Source organism: Myotis myotis, unplaced genomic scaffold (assembly GCF_014108235.1).
Source record: "Myotis myotis isolate mMyoMyo1 unplaced genomic scaffold, mMyoMyo1.p scaffold_m19_p_6, whole genome shotgun sequence".
In the NCBI taxonomy this organism is placed as follows: domain Eukaryota; kingdom Metazoa; phylum Chordata; class Mammalia; order Chiroptera; family Vespertilionidae; genus Myotis; species Myotis myotis.
This window is the reverse complement of record NW_023416368.1, coordinates 93,945,746-93,967,769: the sequence shown is the minus strand read 5'-3', so window position 1 is coordinate 93,967,769 and position 22,024 is coordinate 93,945,746.

Below are 22,024 nucleotides of genomic sequence, written 5' to 3'. Positions count from 1 at the left end.
TGCAATTGTCCAGCCTTTGTTTTCATGGAGCTTGAAAGTGGTAAAACTAATTTTTAGACTAATATCATTGGTTTATCCAATGACTTTCTTTAACGTATTTTTTGCCTCAGGTTATAGACTCTGGGAGAGAAAGTAGAAATATTGTTAATGTTAACACTCATTGGTTCCTATGAAGGAAAAAAAATTATTTAAACTATGGCCATAATAACATTAGGGCCACGTCTCTGCTGTGCATTCTACTGTGACTAACACTGTGGAAAGCCCTGTTCTAACGGGTTCAAATGCATCACCTCATTTAATGTTCATCATCCTATAAGGAAATGCTAGGAATCAAATTAGGGTGCATTTGGTTGGAAGCAACAGAATACCCATTAAAAAGTGGCTCACATTGTCTTATGTGACACAATTTGTAACACTATCCTATCTAATAAAAGAGAAACATGGTAATTAGTCGTACATCCGCTACTCTGCCCATTGGCTAACCAGGGCAATATGCAAATTAACTGCCAGCCAAGATGGTGGCTGGCAGCCAGGCAGCTTGAAGCGAACATGAGGCTTGCTTGCTTCAGTGACGGAGGAAGCTAACATTCCCGCCTGCCGCTGCCGGCCTCTGAGCTTGCAGTTTGAAACTTTGTTACAAATATAGAAGCTAAACAAAACCCCAGAAACCTGCTCTCAGCCAGCTGGGATCTCAGAGCTGGAGTTGAAACAGTGTTTCGATTATAGAACCCAAACAAACCAGATACCTGCTTTCAGCAGTGGAGGCCTAAGAGCTGGAGCCAAGCCTCAGAGCTAAAGCTGGCCCAGATAAAAAAAAAAAAAAAAGAAAGAAAAAAAGGAGCGGTTGGGAGCTTCAGTTACCCGCCAGCCTGAAAACAGCCCTCAGCTCCTCACCCAGACTGGCCAGGCACCCCAGTAGGGACCCCCACCCTGAAGGGTGTGTGACCAGCTGCAAACAGCCATCATCCCCTCACCCAGGCTGGCCAGGTACCCCAGTGGGGACCCCCACCCTGATCCAGGACACCCTTCAGGGCAAACCAGCCGGCCCCCACCCGTGCACCAGGCCTCTATCCTATATAGTAAAAGGGTAATATGTCTCCCAGCACCTGGATCAGCGGAGCCACGAGGCCTCCTGGCACCGGGATCAGCATGAAAGGGGGCAGTGCCCAAACCCCCTGATAGCCCTGCGGCTCTGTGTGTGACAGGGGGTGGGGCCACAACCTCCCTATCTGCCCTGCTCTGTTCGTGACAGGGGAAGGCACCCCAACCCCCTAATCGGCCCTGCTCTGTGACAGGGTGCAGTGCGCCAACCGCCCCCGCCCCAAGGGCCCTGCTCTGTGTGTGACGGGGTAGAGCCATAACCTCCCCATCAGCCCTGCCCTGAGTGTGACAGTGGCGGCGCCCCAACCCCCTGATCTGCCCTGCTCTGTGTGTGACAGGGGGCGGTGCCCCAACTCCCCTATCGGCCCTACTCTGTGAGTGACAGGGGGGATCTCCCCAACCCCCTGATTGGCCCTGCTCTGAGCCTGACCAGGGGCTGCACCTAGGGATTGGGCCTGCCCTCTGCCACCCAGGAGCAGGCCTAAGCCAGCAGGTCATTATCTCCTGAGGTGTCCCAGACTGCTAGAGGGCACAGGCCGGGCTGAGGGACCCCCACTCCCCCCCGAGTGCACAAATTTTTGTGCACCGGGCCTCTAGTCCTATACAATAAGAGTCTAATATGCAAATAGACCAAATGGTGGAACAACCAGAAAAACTGGCCACTATGACATACGCTGACCACCAGAGGGCATGTGCGGAACATGGCAGGCGTCAGCTGTGGCGGGATGCTGGAACAGGTGATTGGGGCACCAGACCAAGGTGGGGCGCTGGTCACTGTCATTGGGGCGAACCTCTCGTGGTTACTGAAAATTCTTTGTGCCAGAGCCACTGCTCACACTCTCTGCTGGTGCCCAGTGCCAGTCCCAATCGCTTGGCGCCATCAGTGGGTGTGAGCAGCAGCTGCTGACCTTGATCATCCTTAAGGGCTTCTTCACCTCCCCTTGCTCCTGAGGGGCGATCGAGGCAGCAGCTACTGGTCACACCCACTGATGGCACTTGCTGCTAGTGCCGACCCCAATTGCTCTGCACCACCAGCGGGTGCGAGTGGGGCCAGTGTTGTCAGCATGTAGGAGCTATGGTGGCAGGAGGGGGACTGCCAGCAGACAGGGGACTTGGAGCTGCAGCAGGAGGAGCCGGGCAGGGGAGCGGAGGATGGGCTAAGACCCGCCCCTGTGCCTACTGCAGCCTTGTGGCCCACACTTCCTTTCAAGGTACACAAATTCATGCACTGGGCCCCTAGTTATCAACAATTTTGCATGAAAACATTTATTTTTGAAAATGGTCTGCAATCAAACTACCTGGGTTTGAATCCTATTCTATGAGGTGTCAGTAAATGTTTAGCAGCCAGCTCTCCAGAAAACAAAAACAAAAACAAAAACAAAAACAAAACACACAAATAAACAGAAAAAAACAACAACACAGAATTTGCAAATTTGTCAATTCCTGTGGTGTAAATTCTCTTACAATAACACATATCAAGCTACCAACTTGACATCATTGAACATGTGTTGGGGAGAGATGTACACAAACATGTCTCTGGATCCTGTACGAGCCAACATCAGCACCCTACTCCTGCCACTTAGTAGTATGTGGCCTGAGCCTACCTGTATGTTAATTTCCTTATCTGTAAAACGAGATAATAGTTACACCTTCTTCATTGGAATAATTCATGTAAAGAAGTCCTGTGCTTCATTCAATCAGTAGCAATGGATGCTAGTTATCATTGTTATTGTTAGTTATTGCTAATATAGGCACAACACAGAAACCATCTCAGAATAGAAAAGTGTTCATCCTTACTCAATTTCTAGAACAACTCTTCTAATTGCGATCCTTCTTCAGACATTACACAGCATGACTCCTCATCCCCACCCACAATGAGTTTGTTCATCTCTGTTTCAGACTCTAAAGTTTTTCTCGAAAATTCTGTTTCTTTGCATTTTTGCTTTAAATGAAGTACTTAATGATTTTATGAACCAGTTTTCTCAAAGAGTCTTTTAATGCCAAATCATTCTGCCAGCCTACTATTTTCTCTCCTGTTTATAAATGCAAATGCCTCCAGCATAATTTATGAAAAATAATTATTCTGTTGTGTAGGTGGACAGAAAAACGACTACCCCCATACTCACTCCTCACTTTATTCTTATGTTCTAATCCATACCCTCCTTTCAAAGATAATATAAGCATATATTAAACTAAATAAATAAAAGTGCCTCAGTATCTGGGGTTGGGTTGAGTTTTGGGGTCCTGAGTGGCACCACACCCACCCTGCAGTTCTCTTCTGTGGGAACACTATATGTAGAAAGATAAGAGCCAATGGGAAGAAAATACAATGTTTATTTATTCCCAGAATAGCTCTATTCCACTCCAGGTTTCTTACACCCACTTAATTGATTCTAAAATGTCCAGGTTTGAGGAGTAAGGCACTGGTAGGAAAGCTGACATTGAAGCATAAGTGTGGCCACATGTGCTTCTGGAATGGGGTGAGGTATGGGTGGGCAAGAATGAAATCCTGCCCACTGGGGATGCAAGGCCTGAGAACCACCAGCAAGAATAGACAGTTCTCGGTTTTGCTGGTAGGAGGCAGGGGAGGGGTCGTAAGGACAAAGGACGACAGTGAAACAAGGGCAGTATCTTCTCTTTGGGCAAAAGCACAAGGATAGAAGCAGACATTCTTCCCACCCTCCCCACATAAATACCATATGTGGGTATAAGTTAGAAATTAATAATTCTATCCATGCTATCGCAAATTACAAGATTTTGTTCTTTTCATGGCCGAGTAATATCCCATTGTACCACAGCTTTTTTATCCATTCGTCTATTGATGGACACTTGGTTTGCTTCCATATCTTGGCTATCATAAATAATGTTGCAATGAACATGGGGGTGCACATATTCTTTCAAATTAGTGTTTTGGGTTTTTTCAGATATATAGTGAAATAAGCCAGACATAGAAAAACAAATGCATGTGATATCACTTATATGAGGAATCTAAAGAAAAAAATTAATGAACAAACAAAATAGAAATGGACTTATAGACACAGAGAACAAACTGGTGGATGATAGAGGGAAAGAGTGTTGGGAGGTAGGATGAAAAAGTGAAGGATTCAAGAAGTACTAATTGGTAGTTACAAAATGTGCATGGGTTATAAGGTAAAGCATAGGGAATATAGTCAACAATATTTTAATAACTATCTATGGTGCCAGGTGAGCCCTTGAATTATCTGAGGGAACACATTGTAAAGTATATGAATGTCTATCTGCTGTGTTGTACACCTGAAACTAACTAATGTTGAATGCAAGCTGTAATGAAAAAATAAAATAGTAAAATGTTTAAAGTAATAGTTCTGCCAACCTCTAGGCCTATTCCCCAAAGGAGAGTTTACCATTTTCTAGTAAATTCATTAATTCAGCACATATCTATTGAACACCTGTTATATGTCAGGCATCATCTCACAATACATCAATGAACAGAGCATGGTAAAAAAATAAAATAGACTTGACTTAGGAAGCCTACATTCTAAAGCATCTTCCAGAAATGCATATGCAAATATATGGATCCTTGAAATCCTATATAATAAAAGGCAAATATGCAAATAGACCAAATGGTGGAACAACTGAACAACTGGTCACTATGACATGTGCTGACTACCAGGGGGCGTGTACGGAACATGGCAGGAGTTAGCCATGGCAGGATGGTGGAGCAGGTGAGTTGGGGCACCAGACCAAGGTGGGGCACTGGTTGCTTTTATAAGGACGAGCCTCTGGTGGTTACTGAAAATTCTTTGCTCCCACATGCCTTGGTCCCACCTGGTGTTTGCACCTGCTGCCCGGCACCGGTCCCGATCATTTGGTGCCATCAGCAGGTGCAAGTGGTGGCTGCCGGCACTGACCGCCCCTGAGGGCTTCTCCACATCCTCCTGCTCCTGAGGGGTGATTGGGGCCAGCAGCCACCGCTTGCACCTGCTGATGACACTGGCTCTGCTTGCACCCGCTGCTGGCTCCAGCCCCAATCACTCTGCACTGTCAGTGAGTACGAGCGGGGCCAGTACCATCAGTGCATGGGAGCGGCAGTGGTGGGAGTGGGGCTGCTGGCAGACAGGGGACTGGGGGCAGTGGTGGGAGGAGCCAGGCTGGGGTGCAGAGGATGGGCCTAGAGTCTAGACCCACATCTGTGCCTACTGCAGCCTCATGGCCCACATTTCCTTTCAAGGTGCACGAATTCGTGCACTGGGCCCCTAGTATAGTGATGGCGAACCTATGACATGCGTGTCAGAGGTGACACGTGAACTCATTTTTTTGGTTGATTTTTCTTTGTTAAATGGAATTTAAATATATAAAATAAATATCAAAATATAAATCTTTGTTTTACTATGTTTGCAAATATCAAAAAATTTCTCTATATGACACGGCACCAGAGTTAAGTTAGGGTTTTTCAAAATGCTGACACGCCGAGCTCAAAAGGCTCGCCATCACTGCCCTAGTATCTTTATAAAAGTAGAACAAGCCAGATATTCTGATTGGTTACATTAGATTCACTGTTATAACTCAGTAATTGAGCAATTGGTCAACCCCTGATTATCATAGAGCTCTGAGGTTTTGCCTTAACTTATACCTCACAAAGTTAATAAAGCAAAGCCCAGTCTCCTGCCCTCTGGGAAGTTATAGTTTGATATAATGAGTGCCACCAAAAGACTCTGAGAGCTTATTTTAGAGCTTACAGCATTTTTAAGAGCCATAAACTTATTTCAACAGTATTTTCACTGCTTAAAATATTTTGGGAATTCTTCGGAGAGTGTCTTTGGAGTCAATTTATGTGTGGTAGCTCCCCTTAAAATTCCTGTGTTATTTACTTATTACCACAAATAGTACTAGTCTAGACCAGGAAAGGTCTTTCTCAGACACAAAAGGTGAGCCTTGCAGCTGAGGGGACAACTTCACAGGTCCCCTCTGTTTGACTCTGGGCAGCTGCTGCCAATGCCTTGACCAGATTGCTCTGCCATCCTATTGGCCAAATACAAGCCGGGAGGGTTGAACTACTATAAAAAGTCATTCTGAGTAAATTCAGTGGAAAAAATTAGGTCAATGGTTTTCAAACTGTCTTTTTTTAGTGCAATCTTTTCTTTAGATGGACTCTTACACAGAAGCCCTCTATGCAGAATAAAGGAAAGCAGAAGGTCCTGGAATGATGTAGGAGTAGATAAAACTTCAACCACTCAGGCACCCCACCAGACACACACTTTCCCTGGTGACCCCCGAGGAATGGCTACAGGACCTTTGGGACCCCCTGGAGCAAGGTCTAAGCACCACTAAACTACACACTCTTCTTACCTTCCCACAGACCTGGCACATAGCGCTCTGCCAATAAAGAAAGGCTCCTATGAGAGGGAGGGAACCAGATGGTAAAAGGCGGTTGGAGGAGGGGTATTTCCCCAAAGAGCTCAATATGTAAAGAAGCCTAATAGAGGGTCTACTACCAAAGATAATTACCAAACTGGGCTCGTATCTGCAAGAATGGTTCCCTGGAGGCTGAAATCCAGAGCAAGCCAAGAGCCACAGACAGTGAGTACGCTCTCTCCCTCTGAATGAAGTGAGTAGGGGATAGGCCCATGGTCTGGCTGAATGGTGTGATGATAACTGACAGCAGAGAATTTCAATTTTGATCCCTTATTCTCCAGCAGAGAGAATCAACCATTTTAAAACTAGAAAAGCCATGCACATAAATTTAAGCAGAGATTCATGGGAATTATAGCCCAGGCAGGTGAGTGGTGAGGAGCAGTGGCAGTGGCGGGGGCACCTGGGGAAGAGCAGAAGCTGGGAGGGGCCCAGTTCCCACCTCCCACCTTCCCTGAGCAAGTTCTGAATAAATTGGTAAGTATGTCTAAAGAGCAGTAGTTAGTTAACACTGGTTTACTACTTACTGGAGGTAGGTATTATTCTAAATGTTCCACATATATCAACTCCTCTACTGCTCTATCATTTCTGCCTTTTATAGAAGAGAAACTGAGGGTTTAGGGGTTTGAAAAATTCACATACCAGTTGGTGACAGAGGTAGAATTTGAACCCAGTTATTCTGATTCCAGAGTCCAGTCTCTTAAGCAGTATGCCACGATGCCTTTGGAAATCTGACTATCAGTTTTATCGCTGATAAAGCTTCAAGTTGGAGGATACAGCTTCTATCTCTGGGCAAATGAGCTTTGTGAGGGGCAGTGCTGGCCAGGGCACATTAATGGGGTGCTGCCCGGGAATTACCTGCCTGTAAGAGCAGGACAACAGTGCTGCCGCCTGGGCCAGCTCACTCCCAGAAGGATCAACCCCAGCTGAGTGGGCCCAGTTTGTTGTTTCCAACTTTTCCAGCAGATTAAACTACTCCATGGGATGATGGAAGGGAAGATGGGGAATGAGGAAGAGCTGCTCCCTCTAATAGGGATCACACAGGAAGCTCAGACAGGTCAGGGAAGCAAGGGGCCCCAAAGTCCAGGAGGAAGAAAATTCAAGACAGTACCAAGACCCAGTGACAAAGCGAAGTGGAGCGATTGACTTCCTACAAATGGTCCAAAACCAGGACTATCCCGGGCAGAGTCAGCAACTACAAAATGCATTACGTGACTCCAAACATCTTTGTGTGACAGGCACTTGATACATTGCCCAGCCTGCTCTTGACAGCCAGCTTTAATGGTATGTTCCTTTTGCAGATGAGAAAACTGAGGCAGAGCAGAATTGGGCACCTGCTCCCGGTTTTCCAGCTGATGAATGCCAGAGCCACATTTTCTCTGCCACTGATAAACCTCGATTTTGGCAAAGAAGAAAGAGAAAATTGCTGCAATGTGAAATATTCCAATGCTACCCTAAATTAGAACATTGCTTTTAAAATTCTCCTCTACGTATAATGAAGCTTTTAATAAAATGTTTAATGTGGCTTCTCTACAAAAGCATATTTTCAACCCACAATTGACAATATTCTCTCTCATCCCCAAATTAGGACATGTGCTTTTCAAAACAAGAGAGGATATTTAGATGTGGGACATCTCTGGACACACGGTTGCTTAGCATCGTTGGTTTAACGCTCTCGTACACTCACATTAAGCAGCCCCTAAACTAATTATATAATCCCATGAGTGCGCTGAAACAATGTGATTTCCTGACTTTCTGATAAGGAAACCAATGAGAGACCCAGCACCAACAAAATGTGGACACCAGCATAAAGGCCCTGAAAATTATTATGTCTTTTGCAGCCACTTCCAGTTGGCGCAAGAGGGGGGCCCCGGGAAAGGCGGGGGGAGATGGTGTGCTAAAAAATTAATACTTTTTCTCCCAACTTCTAAGTTCTTCTAAGCTGAGCTAATAATCAAATTTTCATAGACAGATTAACAGGAAAAAATCAAGTTTTAATACATATGAATGGGGATTCTCATAGGCCTGAAAATTCCAAAGACAGTGAGGCAACACTGGGTATATAAGACATTTTGGATAAAGAATAAAAATTGGGGAGAATGAGGTCTTAGATTTCAGAAGTGAGAAGGGGTGATTTACAGGTAGCTGAGGAAGAGCAGAACACATGTGGCAGGAAAATTCTTGCTAGACAACTCAGAAACAATGGGGCTTGAGGAGTCTATTTAACAGGCCCCTGCCTGACGCCTTCCTATTGACCATCTTAATTCAAATTAGGCTAAGATAGCTTCCAAAATTCTCCTTCCTGAACGCCCTCCTCTGTTGGAATGTCTTGGGCAGGAAAGGGGGCAGGGTCAAAGGTTCTTTCTTTTTTTAAAAAAATCTATATATTTTTATTGTTGACAGTATTACAGATGGCTCTCATTTTCCCCTCCCTTTGTCCCCCTTCACCCAGTCCCTGCCCCACCCCAGACCTTCACCACACTATTGTCTGTGTGCATGGGTTATGCATATATGTATATATGTTCTTTAGTTAATCTCTTCTCATCCCCCGACCCCTCTCCCCTCTGAGATCTGTCAGTCTGTTCCATGCATTCATGCCTCTGGACCTATTTTGTTCTTCACTTTATTTTGTTCATTAGATTCCACATTCTTGTTTTTTAATAAACAGCTTAAAATCAATATTCCAAGAGGCACCTTCAGGATGGCAAAACTTTGATTCCTTCACAGCCTTGCAGCTGGAAGTATCCTATAGGACTCGAATCTTGACATTTTCCAGGAAGTAAATATTGCTTCCAGAAAATTCTCCTCCTAGAACTCTCATTTCAGGAACACTATTTCTTGTAAAACAGCACAGTTGGCTGGTAATTGGAGAGTTGCTGATTTAATCATTGCTTGCAACCCACATGAAGGGCGGGGAAAGTCCTGTTACGTTATGATAAATATTTAGGGAGGAGAGGAGAAACCCTTCTCTCCAGGCTCAGTGCTCTGTGGACACTAGGGAATTAGGTGTGAGGAGAATTCACATCCAAATTTAGAAGTGACACCTTCAAGTTGTGCCTGCAGCTATAAAGCAAGAGGAGAAAATACTAGAGAAACCAGGAAAGACAAGATTCTCCTCTCTCAGGGACAAGGTCCCTGTGCACTGCTTTGGACTGCAGTCATCAGAGAAATAATCAATAGAAAGTAAAAAAAATAATAATTACACAATTGCCAAGCATCACTTTCCTGCTCAGGGTTAAAAACTGTGTAGGCAGGCAATAGAGTCCTCAGCCTTGACCTTCAGAGGACACAACTGATTCTTAATAGCCACAAAGTTTTATGTTATATGTTTGTAGCTGAGTTCCTTAACCAAGACCAACTGTTAGATATTTAGGTTATTTCCAATTTTTGCCTATTATCAAACACTTCTTAAACAATCTTATGGCTAAACTAGAGGCCCAGTGCATAAAAATTCATGCACTGGAGGGGGTCCCTCAGCCTGGCCTGCCCCCCTCACAGTCCGGGAGCCCTCAGGGGTGGGAGGCGACCCGGCGATCAGGGGAAGGCGACGCCCCATCACACCTCTGCTGCTGCCACTGCCGACAGCGAAAGCCTAGGCCGGGCCTGGACCTGAGCCTCAGGTGGTCCTGGGGGAGCTGGGCAGCCGCCATCCAAGGCTTGCCTGTGCCACATGCCTGCCGCCCCAGCAGGGCTGAGGGAACTGGGCACTGCCATCTTGTGGCTGTGGGCACTGCCATCTTTGAGGGTGGGGCAGTCAATTAGCATATTCCCTCCCTATTGGCTGTCAAATCTGTTAATATTTTCCTCTACAATTTCTGATTTTGGTTATGTTTAGAGAGACCTTTGCCAGCACATGATTTTTAACTGCATTTTCTTCTTGTTCTCTTAAGTATTTATGGGGTTTTTTACTCTTTCTTTCAATTTAGAATTTATTTTGGTTTATGATGCAAGGTCAGGCTCTGAATTTATTTTTTTTGTAAATAGTTATCTAATTATTCTAACAACTTCCAGTGGCTGACTTTCAGTTCTTGCACTGTTTCTGTAAACGTCCTGGAAGAGAGATGGATGCTCAGTGCCCCTGAACCTTGATAGATGCATCTCTTCTATTACGCCCACAAATCTTCTCATTTGATTGAGCCCACTGTCACAGTAAATAGCAAATCAAGAAGCCACGGCATTTATTTTCCATATCCAATTATACTCAGTTGACTCATCACCAAACTCAACAGATGAACTATTTCATTGTGCTCCGGATATTTAGAATGTCTCATCACCATGTAAAAGTTTTACATGTAAGCTTACTTTTTCATCAACCTGAAAAAAGATTTTCAACCTTTTTTCATCTCATGGCACACAGAAACTAATTGCTAGAATTCTGCAGCACGCCAAAAACAACATTGTTTTCCTATCTGACAAAAAAATGTAGGCATAATTTTGATTCATTCACACAGGACAGCTATTGTGTTGGCTTTCTTATTTGCCCATCTAAGGGAAAGGCGGTCAGTGTCCCTGACTAAACAGTCAGGTGCTGCATCTTTTAAAAATTCTTGCAGCACACTGGTTGGAATTGCCGCCCCATCCCCATAGCCCTACAGAATAAATCTTCCTGTATGCCTCTAATATAAGTTATAAGATATGAGTCAAAACAGGCCCATGTCCGCCTTCCGCTCATCCAGGTGCCTGACCTTGAGCCTGCTCCTCAGCGGCCAGACCAGCTGCCCTTCGGAATCTCCAAAATGGGAGGAGACCAAACCCAGCCGCCCACAACTCACACTTTTCCAAAGCTCGGTATTTCCTTCCAGCCTCGGAATTAGAAACACAGAAGCAATTTGAGAACCAGATGTGACTCCTTGCAGCAGCTTCCAAACAAGGACTCCTTCCTGTATTTGCTTGGATATCCCACACAGAGTGGAGACTACACTAGCTCATGCCGTGTGGAACATCATTGGCACTTGGTGTTTCTCAGAGGAATACATGGAGAGAAGAAAGAGGAAGAGTATTCGGGGCTGCTCTTTTTCCAGGCTACCCGCAAATCTAAAAGACTATTGCTGGGAACTAAAACTCATTTGGGAGCCCTGGCCAGTGTTGCTACGTGGTTAGAGCATCAGCCCTCATACTGAAGGATCTTGGGTTCCATTCCAGTCAAGGGTTATGTGTTTGCTCCCCGCCCCAGGTCCGGGCACTTGTAGGAGGCAACCAGTTGATGTAGTTCTCTCACATTGATGTTTCTCTCTCCCCCACTTCATTCCTTCCTTACACTCTCTCTGAAGAAGCAAGGGAAAAAATATCCTCAGGTGAGGATTAACAGAAAAAAAATCCTATATAATAAGAGAGGAATATGCTAATTAGCCAGGACACCCTCACAGGTAACATCCGGCAGGAGCAGGTGGGTGTGGCTCCATGCCACATGAGGCCGGGCACATGAGGCTGCATCAAATAAAATTAATGCGTTCACATGCCCGAAGACAACAGGGTTCAAGAAGGAAGGGCTCCAGTTTCGTTTGCTCACACCCAGGTAGGAGGCCTCCGTGGGGCAGCTCTCCCCTCCGAGCCCTGAGCAGGCGGGTGCTCGGCTCAGGTCCCGGGGCCCCAAAGGGAGGCGGAGTGAAGTGCTTTCCCTCCGGGGCCGCTCTTCCTGGGAGTCCGGTGTGGAATGCGCTCTCCCTGGGAACCCGGAAATCTGCCTCCTGGGGCAACTGCACAGCAGCCAGGCCTGGCGAGCCGCAGAGAGGGAGACCTACCAGGAGGCCACGCAGCTGCCATAGTTGAAGTCGCCCTCGATGGAGGAGCAGGGGGAGCGGGGATCAGAGTCGGCCATGTTGGCAATGGAACCCCAGCTCCCCACCGAATGACTAGCGCACATGGACCTCAACAGTCCCCGGTCACTTCCTGAGCAGCAGTCAGCCCGGACTAGGGATCAAGCCCAAAACCTAAGTAGGTGCCCTGACAGAATGGAGCCCACAGCAGGGGCCAGGGCAGCCAGAGGGGTTTTGTTGAGGGGCTCTGACAGGCAGCGTGCAGTGCAGTGGGTTAGAATCTCCACCTGACGCAGCAAGGTTGCTGGTTGGTCAGGGCACAGACAAGAAGCAACCAAAGAGAGCATAATAAATGGAACAACACACTAGTGTTTCTCTCACTACCTTCCTCCCTCAAATAATCAATCAATAAAAATTAAAATAAAAAATAAACCCTCTAGCCCTAACCAGTTTGGCTCAGTGGATAGAGTGTTGGCCTGTGGACTGAGGGGTCCTGGGTTCGATTCCAGTCAAGGGCATGTAACTTGGTTGAGGGCAAATTCCCAGTGGAGGGTGTGCAGAAGGCAGCTGATGGATTTCTCCTTCATCAATGTTTCTAACTTTCTATCCCTCTCCCTTCCTTTCTATAAAAAATCAATAAGATATATATTTTAAAATAACATAAAAATAAGCTCTCTGCCTTGCAGAGTTACTGAAAACAGTTAGAAAGCGAAGTCCCATCCCTTCCAGTTCATTCAACAAATACTTCATGCTCTTTCAATAATCACACTGAGTGGGTGTTTGTTTGTTTGTTTGCTTGTTTTGGTCAATCCTCACCTGAGGAAATTTTTGCATTGATTTTTTTTTTTTTTTTAAAGAGAGTGGAAGGGAGGGAGAAAGACAGAAACTAATGTATGAGACATCATTGGTTGCCTCTTGCTGAATCCCCAACCAGGACCCTCTATTAAAACTGCAACCCAGGTACGTGCCCTTGATTTGAATCCAACCCAGTACCCTTCAGTCTGCCTGCAGAAGCACTATCCACTGACCAAACCAGCATTTTTTTTCTTTTTAAGTCCTCCTCTAAGGATATGTTCTTTTCATTGATTCTAGAGGAAGGGAGAGGGGAAGAGAAAGAGAAACATCGATCAGTTGCCCAAGCAATCCGACAGGGATGGGACCCACAACTTGCATATGTGCCCTCACCTGGAATCGAACCCATGACCCTTTGGTGCATGGAAGGACACTCTAACTACTAATCCACACCAACCAGGACCTGGAGGTTCATTAAAAAAAAATTTTCAGATCTGCCCTAGCCAGGTGGCTCAATTGGTTGGAGTCTCAACCTGTACACCAAAGGAGTTCCTGTTGGATTCTAGGTTAGGGCACATATTTCTCTGTCACATGGATGTTTCTCTCTCTAAAAATCAATTTTAAAAACATCCTCAGGTGAGAATTAAAAAAATATACATACGTAAAAAATTTTTCAGATGTAAAATTTTATTTGGTTCTTTTTAAAATTTTATTTTTCATTTACAGTTCATATTCAATATCCTATCTACACTAATAAAAGAGAAACATGCAAATTAACCATCACTCCATCACCCTGCCACTCCGCTACACCCACCAGCTAATCAGAGCGACTATGCAAATTAACCTAACAAAGATGGCAGTTAATTTGCATAAGCAGTTGCAGAGGGAAAACTGAAGATGACTGAAGATGGTGGCAGCCACGAAGCTGGAGCGAGCAGGAGGCTTGGGTTGCTCCCTGCAACGGAGGAAGCCAAGCTTCCCGCAGGCCCTGGGCTCCGCTTAAGGAGGGTCTGGGGGCCTGGGTCACCAGGGGTCTGGGTCATGGGGGGCAACCCAGGCTTCCAGTCCCCCCTGGGCTCTGCTGGAGGAGCTGGAAAGAAAAAAAAAGAGGAGGGGCTGGGAGCAGCTGGAGCGGAGAAGCCAAGGCTCACTGCTGCGGCCAGACCAAAGGCCTGGGTCCAGGGTGCTGGAGGAAAACCTGTGCCGGCAGCCAGGGGAAGGAAGGCCTATTGCGCGAATCTTTGTGCAAAGGGCCACTAGTTCTATATAATAAAACCTTAATATGCAAATCGCCCAAATGGTGGAATGACTGTTCGCTATGAACTGACCATCAGGAGGCAGATGCTCAATGTAGGAGCTGCCCCCTGGTGATCAGTGTGCTTCTACAGGGGAAGCGCCACTCAGCCAGAAGCCGGGCTCACAGCTGGCGAGTGCAGCAGAGGTGGCTGGAACCTCTGCGGCAGCACTAAGGAGCAGCAAGCCAAGCGGTAGAGAGCAGCAAGCAGGCAGGCAGTAAGGAACGAGGGGTCCCAGACTGTGAGAGGGCACAGGCTGGGCTGAGGGACCCCCCCCACACACACACACCCCAGTGCATGAATTTTGTGCACTGGGCCTCTAGTAAGTACGTAAATAAAATAAATAAATAAATAAATAAATAAATAAATAAATAAATAAATAAATAAAACTCATTTGGAAGAGTCCAATAAAGGGTTAATTTGTACTTGGGGGTTTTTTGTGGGGGAGGGGGTAGAGAAACCAACTTCTCTCTCATAAAGGGCCACTTGAAATAGCTGCGATTATGTAATATTTTTAGTAATGTGAACTGTAGCCCTTCTCATTCCCAAGCCATTTCTCAGGACCCCTTTATTCCTTTCAGTGTCTCTTCCACTTAAATTTTATTTTCAGTATTTCAGAAATTCTCTCTATCTTTCTTTTGAGCCCTGAGTCCCTGGCACCTCAAAGCCAACTTCGATGTATGCCTTGTCCAACAACACAGTCTCTACTCTGACTACAAATAGTGTGCTACGGTCTGAATGTTCGTATCCCCCCAAATCCATGTGCTAACAACCTAATCCCAAGGTCACAGTAGTTAGTGGTGCGGCTTTTGAGAGATAATTCATGAGAGTGGACCCTCATGAGTGGACCAGTGCCTTTAGAGAACAGACCCCGAGAGATCCCCCTCCCCTTCCACCCTGAAAGGGTGGGGGAGTGGGGGCGGGGGACAGGGGACAGGCTTTAGGGGGTCAGTGGGAGAAGAAAGGGGACATATGTAATACTTTCAACAATAAATACTTTTTAAAAAGGGAAAGACAGAAGGGATTCAAGTAAGTACAAAAAAAATTAATTTATTTAAAAAAATAAATTCACAGTCTGCTATACAGAAGACAGCCTTCACCAGAACCCAACATGCTGGCACTCTGATCTTGGCCTCACAGCCTTCAGACCCATGAGAAATAAATTTCTGCTGTTTATAGGCCACCCAGTCTGTGATATCTTGTTATAGCAGTGCAAATGGACAAAGACATAAAGCATCTGCCATTTATAAAAAGAAAAACAGTCTACAAAACGAATGGCCACAGCTCAGTCCTTGCTCCTCATTCTAGAGAGGCATACAGTAGCGTGTTTGCCCTCGTGGCCTTTGGTATTAGACTGCCTGGGTTCAAATCCTAGCTCTGCCCCTTACCAGCAGCAAATTGTCCACTTTGTACCTCAGTTTCCTCATCTGTAAAATTAGGGTGATAATAACAGCATCTACTTAGTAGGGTTATTATAGGAATTAAGTGAGATAATATATATGAAAGGCTCAGACTCATAGGTAGCCTGACACATAAGCAGTAGATGAGTGTCAGCTGTCATTCTAGTTATATCTCTAAGTAGACGATAAATCCCAAGGTTGTCTAAGTTCTATGCTACTCAGTCCCCTCCTGTCCCAGGTGCCACCAAGCCTATGCCTTTCTAGAAAGCCATCCTGCTCTCTGAGGTCAAATTTTAGAATAGACATCACTAGCTTATTGGAAGCGTAATACTTTTTTAAAAAAAAATTATACTACAGTAGTACCCAGCTACTGTCTTCCTTGTGAACTGCCAGTTTGAGGAACTGTCAGCCTGGTTAAAGGGCAGGATAAGAAGGAATAAAGTGATGAGGGAGATGAATGCTAAGCCATCTCCAGCCTTAAAAGTCTGCACCCTGGAGGTCTATCTGAGCTGAGTCTACTATGGTTTCTCTATTTTTTAAAAAATATGTTTTTATTGATTTGAGAGAGAGAAGGGCGGGAGAGAGATAGAAACATTGATGAGGGAGGAACATCAACATTGATCAGCTGCCTCCCTCATGCCCCCTACCAGGGATTGAGCCCGAAACCTGGGCTAGGGCCCCAAACTGCTGACCTCTTGGTGCATAGATTGATGCTAAATCACTGAGCCACACCAGCTGGGCTGTGGCTTTTCTAATGAATCCCTATTTCCCCGGGGCCAGATCTTGCCTGTTCCTCTGGGGAAATGCCCTACAGGAAGTGCTTGTCCATGCTGACTCTGCTCTGGCTTTAGAATTGATTGCTCTTCTCCAGCAATATTGCTTCTTCCTTTGAGAACGACCCCTATCACAAGTGCCCCCTATCACAGGGTAGGTTAAAGCTATGTATCTGATGAGAGAGTGGTCAAGATCCAGAAACCTGGCACCCTATTTTGCCCACATCTATTACTACTGGGCTTTTAAACCATTTAGGCAAACCGGACAAGGCCAGGTGAGTGACAACTAATCACTGCTAATGAGGATTTGGCCCGAATCCTTCTGTAGTCTCCTGCCAAGGCAGTCATGCTACTCCCTGCTTAAAACCCTCTGATGACTTCTCATGGCTCTTAGGATGAAATCCAAACTCCTGAACAAGCCCTTGGCTGAGCAGGCCTCCCTTCTCCTTCCTCTCTGCTCCTTCATTCTGCTTTACAGTTTGAACTTACTTGCTCTCTCCTGCCTTCGTCTGGAAAGCACTGCCCCTGTCCATTCAGCCTGTTTCTTATCATCCTTCAGATCGCAGCTTCTGTGTCACTCCAAGAGTAGATCAGATCCTCTTTGTGTGCATCGCATACTTTCTGATCTGCTTATTAAATTAAGATTACTTAACTAATTTGTCATTATTTGGTCAATACCTGTCTCCCTGACCAGACTGTGAGCTGCATGCAGGCAGGGACCACATCCATCAGAATTCCTGTGGCATCTGTGTGTCTAGTACAGTGCCTGTCACGTAGCAATAGCTCAAAAATATTGCTGGGTGAATAAATGTTGACTGGGTGAATAAATTAAGTGGGGCTCCAGTTTTAATACTAACTAAAGAGTTCCTAACTGTTTTCTCCATTCTGGCTTTAAATTTTTCTAGCCTTCTTGAAAATAACAGTCTCCGTCTCCCTGAATGACTTGAACATCCCCTTAAGCCCTCCCTGACCAGGCTCACACAAACACGCACTGAAATACAGTCAGCCAAGCCACATTGTTTTATTCCTCATTGTCATTCTTAAACCACAGTTTCAGTTCCAGGCCCCATAAATCAATCTGCCCTGCTCTTCCCACAGACATCAGCTTTGACCTTTGAATTACTGCTATTTTTCCTAGAAAGCTCTTTGCTCTTAAATGAAAAATGAATGCCATTAAATCCTCCCTGTGCCATACGATCTTTGCCTTGGCAAAACTAAAGTGTACAGAATATGTACTTACTGCTAAGCCCTGGATCCTGGTACCAGATCAGATAAAACCACACCCTGAGGCCTTGCTCTGTAAGCAAAGCACGCCCACAAACTAGATGATCTCCAACAGCAGTTTCAACATTATGCTCTGCGATTCCACCATTATATGATTACTCACAGAAGGCTTGATTAGGAGTTAGATAAGCCTCTGCAGTTGAACAAATTTAGATTATAATCTGGCAGACATCGACCAGCCATGTGACCCTGTTCAGCCCTCAAGTCTTTCACAGCCCGGGAATCTTCTTCTAAAAAAGAGGATAGTAATAAACCTCACAAGATCATTTGAGGAATAAAATGAAATGGTGTCGTGAATGTTTAAAGCAGTTCCTAGTCCTCAAAAAGGTAATTTTTGTGAATGTCATCAATATCATTTTCCTGAGCCATCTTCATTTATGGGGTTGAATCCTCTCATCCCAGGCCACAAAGCCTCCATTCTAATTCCTAGAGGGAGCCTCAGTAGGTGCCTCCTGAATGACTAAAATGAGGAAGAGGAGGCAAAGTAGACCAATTTGTAGAACTTGACCCTTAAGGGTTTATCTATCCAAAGAAATTATCTCACTAAATTTAGTTAAACACAATTGTATTAATCAGGGTTCTCCAGAGAAACAGATCAATAAGATATATATAAAGTCCAAATATATAGAGACTTTCTTTATTATAAAAGGATCTGTTATAAGGCACTGACTCACACAAGTATGAAGTCTGAGAAGTCCTACAATCTGCTGTCTGCAAGAGAGAGAAGCATGAAGACCTGTGGTGTAGTTCAGAGGCCTGAGAGTCAGAGAGCCCATGGTGTAGCTTGTAGATTCCAACCCAGAATCAAGAGAGACAGAGGACAGGAGATGGTCGATATCCCATCTCAAGCAACCAGGGAGACAGAGTGCTCCACCTTCCTCCACCTTTCCTTCCATTCAGGCACTCAACAGATCTGATGAGGCCACCTGCATTGATAAGGACCACCTGCTTTATTCAGTTCAACAATTCACTTCTAATCTCTTCTAGAAACACCTTCACCGATACCCCCAGAAAGAATGTTTGAGTAGATATCTGGGCACCCATGTCCTTCTCAAGTTGACACATAAAAGTAACCATTTCAACAACAATTGCAAACACTGAGTTATATTTTTTAAATTTTCAGTTAGGATTTTAATTTTCTAATAATATAAAATTCCATTTTTTTACATTTTTTATCCACTAGTAATTATGTCATATAGACAGTTTATGAGATATCAACACTAACTGTTCTTTTAAAGTAGCACTTATAGAAATAACTTGGGTTGTCAAAATATCCTACTACTAGCTAACAGCTTCATATATATAGGCTTATTGTCGTATATAATCTGCCTACACACCCCACTGCATTTTGAGGGCTGCCTTAAAAATATTACCACAGACTTGGTGACTTGGAACAACAGGGATTTATTCTTTTATGGTTTTGAAGACCAGCAGTCCAAAATTAAAATGTGGTCAGGGTTGGTTCCTTCCGGAGGCTCAGAGGGAGAATTCATTTCATAACTCTTCCTTAGATTCCTCTCTTGCTGGAAATTCTTGGTGTCCCTTGGTTTATAGCTGCATCACTCTAATCCAGGGGTGGGCAAACTTTTTGACTTGAGGGCCACAATGGGTTCTTAAACTGGACTGGAGGGCCGGAACAAAAGCATGGATGGAGTGTTTGTGTGAACTAATATAAATTCAAAGTAAACATCATTACATAAAAGGGTACGGTCTTTTTTATTTTTAGTTTTATTCATTTCAAACGGGCCGGACCCGGCCCGCGGGCCATAGTTTGCCCACGGCTGCTCTAATCTTCGCCTCCATCTTCACATGGCCTCGGTGTCTCTGTGTGTCTTATAAAGACACTGGCTCTTATAAAGACACTTGTCATTGGATTAAGGGTCCAATCTAATCCAAGATGATCTCATATCAAGATCCTAAACTAATAACATTTGCAAAGACCCTTATTCCAAACAAGCTGGTCACATTATGAAGTTCTGGGTGGACATATCCTTTGAGGAGCTACTATTCAACCTACTATGCCCACCAAACTAATATTTCCTAAGTATCACTTGGGAGACAAATCTTCAGTAACAATATATAGTCTATAAAATTAATTGAGACTCTTTAGCCTGGTTTTTGGTGCCCTCCACAATCCTACATCCTCATGCATTTCAATCGTATCTCTCTTCCCCTACATTGAGTAAGCACTTCTGCCATAATTTTCTACTCATGGCCAAGCTACAATTTCCTTTTCCACATCCACACTTAGAAAGCCCTCCTTGTTTTTCTCACCCTTTGCGACATCTTAATCCCAACTTCTCCAAAAAGGCTTGTGTGATGAGAGTTGCATGAAGCATAAGTATTCATTGTTAGCACTTTCCATCCGAGGGACTCTTGTGCTGCCTTTTGACATCTTTTGCATTTGTATTTGAGCATTTGCTTAAATTATATTGTTATTTAACTTTTAATATGTTTCTGTTTTGTCTTCCTATAGTTTAAGTTCTTTGAGTAAGACAACCTTTACTTAAATTCCTTGCATCCCACCTTATAATAAGAGAGAACTTATTATAAGAAATTAGCTCATGTGATTATAGTGGCTGAGAAGTCCCAATATCTGTAGTGGGCAAGCTGGAGACCCAAGAAACCTGATATATCAATCTGAGCCCAAAGGCCAGAAAAGACCAAAGTTTGAGCTCAGGCACTTAGGCAGGAGGAGTTCCCTCTGATGTGGCCTTTTGTCCTATTCATGCCTTCAACTGATTTAATAAGGCCCGCCCACATTAGGAGGCACCCTGCTTTACTCAGTCTACTTACTCAAATATTAATCTCATCCAAAAACATCCTCACAGACACACCCAGATCATGTATGACTGAATGTCTGGGCACCTTGTGACCCAGTCAAGCTGACACACGAAGTTCATCATCACAGAGAGATATATGTGGATAACAATTGGCCCCAAATATATTAATAAATAATGCACCACATATCCCTAAAATCAGAGACTCACCACTTGAAAGCACTAAATCATCCTGCAGGGTTTCTGTAGCTACAGCTTTAGTGAGATGTTTTTACAGATCACCACCTTGTCAGGGGAGGTGATTGCTCTTCCTCTCGTGGCAGCTGAAACAGCAATGAAATAAAGTAATATTTACTAGCAAATCAAATAACAATGTAAATATAGTTGGCTTCTTATCTTCCCAACCCATATCCCACATGCAATTAACTGACTATTTATGCTTGAGAGATACTAAGAAATCAAGCTCATTGGTTCCAAGAGGAGTGCTTTAAGATCCCCTTGAGAATCATTACACTTACACTGAGGTACATATCTGAAAGGTCACTTTAACTTTAGTAAAACATGCTTGCAACCCTGCACTTTGCACATGACTCATAATAAATACTGTTGGATCAGGGATTGCAGAATATCCCCTTTTACATTTATGCTCATATTGCTAAAATACTTTTCTCCTATAAATGCAATATTGAATTTCATTTAACCATTTGGGGAGATTTCTAGGGGAGAATGACACTTTGATACTATGATTAATCCTTCAAAAATGTACTGAAAATAAAATAAGCTCTTTCTGTCCAATAATCTACTTTCCGCTGCCTCTACTTCTGAGCTATATGCAATGTCTTACCTAACACCACCACTTTTTATGCTAAGCTTGAACACTCTCCTGACCAACCCCCAGTGTCTTTGATTCCCATTTATTCCAGGATAATGTTATCCTGCATCTGTACCTATGAATGTCCAGAAATAATTTAATTCATTTTAAGTAAGCATTTCTTATTCATTCATTACATGGTAAGCACTGGGCTATACTCATAAGCTTATTAATCAAGAAGATGCCATTAATCAAGTAGCTGTATCTGTCCATGTCTAGCCAGGAAAATAAGCATTCCTTTAAATAATCCAAAGAACAATATAACGTAGAATTTGTTTAAAATGTGCTTTACTGGTTGAAAGGGCAAAGCAATAAGGTGTGAAAGGGAGGCAAGGAAAGCAAAAGAATTGTCACCTAAATATCAGAGCGCTGGCCTGAAAACCCCAGGCACACAACCCTCAGCGACTCGAGGCATGGCCGGTTTCCTGGGGTCATCATGCTGCTGGCACAGTCACCAAGCGCTCATGTTGCTAGAGCCCACAGAAGCCTGTAGTCCCTCAGTCACCTGCCAAGGATGCTTCACTGTCCCCATGGGTCTCTCGTGTTCCTGTGTGCCTTGCCAGGTAGGCCACCCTCTAGCA